We start from the raw sequence: 6,142 nt of genomic DNA, 5'->3' as shown, positions 1-6,142 counted from the left end.
CCAATTTCTTCATTTTATCCCACATAACACATTTTAAATCTATTAATCGAAATTGCGGGTCTCTACAAACAGAGCTTTTCTCTGATACTTCGTGTTAATCGGTGATTCCAGTGAATAATTAAGTCCATTTGACGACTTCAAAGGTTTGATTTTGCCGCTGTCGAAGAGCTCGTTGGCGATTCTCTATAACTGTCTGCTGAAATGGAATTCGAAATTGCTGTCGTCGTCGTCGTGGTTGCTAGATTTATAAGTTGAATCTAATCAAATCCAATTGCTAGATTTATCAGTTGAGACACAATATCCTTCCTATTTGTGGCCTTGTTTCCTACGAGCAGGTGGTGGCGAACAGCCAGCGGCAGAAAGAGAGCATGGAGGATGATAGCTGAGGCCTGATGTGGCTTATCATTTTTCTGCGACAGAAAGGTGAATTGCGGTGGTTGTTGATGGACAAAGGGAGGACGACGTCATCTTCGTCTGCAGCGATGAATGTGCAGTTGCAGTGGCGGCGGTGATCGAGGCAGCGGAGGAGGAGGTAGAGACAAGGAGAGGGTGAGAGATGAGCATGAGAGGGCAAGAATGGCTGTAGAGAGAGGAATGGGAGGAGAGAAGAAGATATTTTCATCATCTCTGTTGGAATGGGGTAAAAAAGTCATTAATCAACATATCCGAGCCTATCTAGATTTGGAAATAATATTCAGGGTTAGAATCAAACAAAACCTAAAAAGAGGGATTGTATATGTATGTATATATATATATATATATATATATATATATATATATATATATATATATATATATATAGGTTCCGGTGAGGGATCCCTCATTTTATTAAAATGTGGGACTTCCCTTCCCGATTGAATTTCGATGATCCGAGCCGCTCAAAGTGATCAGAACGTGATTTTAAGGGTCCCCGTGAGAAATCAGCAAAAAAAATGACCGGGAAGGGCTTCATCCGAGCAGTTTTCATTGAACGGTTCAAAAAAAACTGCTCGGATGACGCCCTTCCCGGTCATTTTTTTTGCTGATTTCTCGCGGAGACCCTTAAAATTACGTTCTGCACACATTGAACGGTTCGGATTTTCAAAATTTGATCGGGAAATGAAAGTCCCTCATTTTAACAAAATGAGGGATCCCTCACTTGAAAATTCCTCTATATATATGTGTATATATATAAGGACCTCTCCATTTCTCCCATTTCTCGTTCGAATTTCGTTGATCCGAGCCGCTCAATGTGTTCAGAACGTGATTTTAAGAGTACTCGCGTGGAATCAGCAAAAAAAATGACCGGGAAGGGTTTCATCCGAACAGTTTTTATTTGAACCGTTCGATAAAAAACAAACAAAAACTGCTCAGATGAAGCCTTTCAGGTCATTTTTTTTTGCTAATTTCTCTTGAATACCCCTTTAAAATCACATTCTGAACACATTGAGCGGCTTGGATCCTCGAAATTCTATCAGGAATATATATATATATCGAAAAATCTATGAGTACCGACCATTGGGGGAGAGAAAACGTACCGACGGCCGCCGGCGGGCCGTCTCCGGCCACCGGACGGCCGATCCGAGCCGTTCAAAAATTCTAAAAAATAAAACCGAGGGGGTCAACGCGGGAATCAAGGGCATCCGAGGTGTTTAGGGTGCTTGATCAAAGCACCCTTTTTTCGTGTATATATGTACACACACATATATACACGAAAAAAGGGTGCTTTGATCAAGCACCCTAAACACCTCGGATGCCCTTGATTCCCGCGTTGACCCCCTCGGTTTTATTTTTTAGAATTTTTGAACGGCTCGGATCGGCCGTCCGGTGGCCGGAGACGGCCCGCCGGCGGCCGTCGGTACGTTTTCCCTCCCCGTGGTCGGTACATATAGCAACACTCTATATATATATATCCGAAATTCAAAATACCCCCCTTACCTTTACTCTAAATTTCAATTAGACTCCCAACCTTTCAAAAAAATCAATTTTACTCCTAATGTTATCTTCCGTTAATCAAAACGACCACTTCCGTTCAAATGACTAACGAATTTTGTTGAAGTCGTTAAATAGTGTCCCAATCGAATTTCGATGATCCGAGCCGCTCAATCTGTTTAAAACGTGATTTTAAGAGTACCATAGAGAAATTAGGGGGGAAAAAAGTCCGAGAAGGGCTTGATTTGAACAGTTTTTTTATTGAACAATTCAATAAAAAATTGTTCGGATGAAGCCCTTTTCGGTCATTTTTTTGGCTGATTTCTCGCGGATACTCTTAAAATCATGTTCTGAACATATTGAACTGCTCGAATTATTGAAATTCGATCGGGAAAGGGGAGGTGCGAATCGAAGCAAAATCCAAACGCCCTAACTTGAACAAAATTCGGATCGGTCCGCACCTCCCCTTTTCCGATCAAATTTCAATGATCCGAGCCGTTCAATGTGTTTAGAATGTGATTTTAAGGGTACTCGCAAGAAATCAACAAAAAAAATGACCGGAAAGAGCTTCATCTGAATAGTTTTTTATTAAACCGTTCAATAAAAACTGCTCAAATCACGCCATGTCACGCCCTCGATTTTCAACATAAATAAATAAGCCATTTCGTCAAAAGTTCATCGCATAACATAAATAATACCCAAAAGAGTTCCCACCTGTTTAGCTTTACAAATAAGTCCCCAAGTTTAAAGAGTTTACATCATTGGCACTCCAGCCCAAATTAAGCTCAAGAATAGGTACAAACAAGTTATATAGTTACAAACTAATTGATCAAAGATTCCTAAAAGACTAGTTGCAAACTCATCTTTACCAAAAGTGAATCAATTACAAAAGATGATTAAGTAACCAAATGGAGTTAGCTTTCAAAAATCTTCATGTCCAAGCACACCATTGCATGCAATCTATTGTCCGGCATTTGAACTTGAAAAGAAGGATTTTATTGAGCTACACTAGCCCAGTAGGAAAATTTTTACCAGCCTTACATGCACATATGATGATGAGTGTAAAATAAGAGGGCAAAGAGACATAGTTCAAGCAGGAGATAACTATGGACTCATTGGTATATCGACAATCATTCTGTTTGTTCATTATAAGTCAACATCATATTTCATAAGACTCGAACACTTCCCCAATCGCAAACCGACTCGCTATCCCAAATCCCCACCATCGGTATTTCCACCCCTTGCGTTACCATATACACTATGAGGATTACCGTGTTACCACCCCTTGCGTCACAATGATTCCTGACGACTCGGTTCACCGTATTACCAACTCTTGCATTACGGGATCCGTCTAAGTCTCCGTATTACCACCCCTTGCGTTACAAGACTTCCTAGCCCAAACTCTTTACTCATACGCCTACCTTCGTACTCCACAAGCCAACTAAGGTCTTATCTTAACCACACGTTCACGTGAAGCATCATACGGTGTACAAACAATGCTATAAATATGCCACAAACATAACTAAGAAAAATCAATTTATCAATAAGACATATTTTAATGAAGTTCTAATTAAGGAAAACCTTATTCGGTTCTAGCTAACGGGAAGCCAACGGAACGAGGATAGCATCGAATGGTCAAAGGAAGTCAATTAGACGAGCTTAAGATAGGTTAGGAGGTGTCCAAGAAGATTTGGAACTGACTGAGGGTCAAAACAATCGACGGAAGAGCAACAGGAGCAAAACAGGAGTTAAGGCCGTGGTATCGATACGCACAAAAACCGTATTGATACAACATTAACTGTTAACAGAGATAAGTTTATAGTATCGATACAACGCTTAAGCTATATCGATACACGAGGTTTCGAGCAGCGATTTCTGCAGATTTTCAAGGCAAGCCCAACAACTAAAATCCAACAATTCAAGGCATGATTTTACACCAAATCAACATATAAACACATAGAAAAGATAAAGAAATCCCTACCTTGAGTCAAGAGCGAAACCCAAGAGATTTGTACGAGCCCTAGCCCCGAACTCCTTGAAATCAATCGAAATACTTTCCTCTGAGCTTGACCCATGAAATTTTGAGCTCAATAACGTGATTGAAAGGCTTGAGGGAGGATGATTCTTGAGATTTTGGAAGAGTTTTTGAGAGGGAGCAAGAGAGAAAGAGAATCAGATGAGAGAGAGAGAGAGATTGGGAGATGAAATTATCTCCTATACTCCCTCACATCACTATATATACTCACATACTAGCAAATCACACATTCAATCCCTCTAGTTCCCATCCTTTCATTCTAGTCCTCAATTCAAAATATCCATCAAATAAACATATTTTTCCCCAATTAATCATTTAATAATCTTTTCAAAAAATTAAAGAAAATACGGGTCTCTACATGCCCTTTTCGATCTTTTTTTTTTCTTCTGATTTCTTAAGAGTACCATTAAAATTACGTTCTTATCACATTGAGTGGCATTGATCTTAGAAATTCGATCAGGGCGCTATTTAAAAGGGGTAATGAAATCCGTTAGTCATTTAGACGGAATTGGTCATTTTGATTAACGGAAGATAATGTTGAGAGTAAAATTGATTTTTTTGAAAAGTTGGGAGTCTAATTGAAATTTAGAGTAAAGGTTGGGGGGTATTTTGAATGTTTTCCATATATATACCAACTCCCAATTTCAGGAATTACCAAAATATTTTGTAATCAATAATGGAAGGATGAATGAAATTATGATTGTTACTTGTGTATAGCCCAAAATAATTGGGGAGGATCTCCAAGTTTAGATTTTGGTTCCAAAATTCTTTGCCTATATAATGCCCAAAATATAGGAAACATAATGCAATAAGGGGAAAATCGTAAAATTAGGTTTATTCAAATTTGAGGATTAAAACATAACCCCAAAAAGTGGTGGGATGAAAACATAACCTATACTAGGTTGGAGGACAAATATTTAAGTATGAAAGGACTTAGCTTCAATGCAAATGACAGGGCACTTAAGTGGACCATAAAGTACGTACGTTTGGTCCATTTTGGAGCTCTTAATGAGCCTATTTTTATTATCGGAATCGTTCATTTTGTAGAATTTATCGAGAATATTAGCCTTAAAATCTTGATGTTTTTTTCCAACGAAATTAATCTAAACACCTTTATTTCTCAAAAAATGGGTTTCCAATGTGTCTAGCTCAATTTTAACCAAATAGTTGTATTCCAAAAGTTATTCGTTGCATCTTAACCAAATAATTTTTAGTATGATCATTATTTTTGACAAAAATTACGAAATAAGTAAACAAATCCGATCATCTAAATTAGTCCAGTTTTTTTTTTTTTTTTTAAATGTCATTCATTCATCAAAAGTCCACCGGGCAAACAGATTTCAGAACAAATACAGAAAAGAACCGAAGTAACCTAAACGTCGATCTCAGGTACCTACTGCCGAAGCAGGCCTCGCGATAACGCCGGTACATAAGAACCAATCTCGGTCTAGATAACAGAGGATCAAAAAGGATCCACAGCTCAAACCTGTAAACAATTAAGCATCGCTGAAATCCGAAAGCAAAACAACAAAAAATCAACTAAAATCTAACAGGTCTCCTGGACAAAAACCAAAAGGTTCACTGGGTAGACCAGGAAGTGGAACGAACATCTCCGGACCACGGCGACCAAAGACTTATCTTCATCCAGTCGAAATCTGATGCAGCCCAAACAAACACCACCGCACCACCACCAACCCCAACAAACACCACCGAAACTCCCCAGCCCCAAAACAAAACATCCAAACACACAAAGATCACCAACACCGGACCATTCCTCAATAGGCGCCGGGTTATTTGCCCACCACCATCACCCACTAGATCTAGAGCATCTAGACTGGTACAGAACCGGACGGGAAAAACCCGCCGGTAGAAGAGAACGGAAAAAAAAAACAGATGAAAAAGAACGGAAAAACCCCCAAACACCATCCACACACCTTATTAAGCTCACCGCCGGACCAGGAACAGCAGATCTGGAGACGAGGAAGAGGGACGGGACACAGGAGCCACCATCCGCCGGCGGAGCCGGCCTGAGGAGCCCTCGCCGTCCTAACGAATCACCGCCCGCAACCTGGAGCCCATGAAGAACACGGCGACGAGGAGAGAGAACCAACCGTATGGTGTTGTCCACTTCATTGACTGCCGAGAAGCCAATTCCATTTCTGAAAGATTGGCCGTTCTATAAAAAAAAGAAAAGAA

Source organism: Rhododendron vialii, chromosome 7a (genome assembly GCF_030253575.1).
Source record: "Rhododendron vialii isolate Sample 1 chromosome 7a, ASM3025357v1".
Taxonomy (NCBI): Eukaryota; Viridiplantae; Streptophyta; class Magnoliopsida; order Ericales; family Ericaceae; genus Rhododendron; species Rhododendron vialii.
This window is presented reverse-complemented; position numbering follows the sequence as displayed.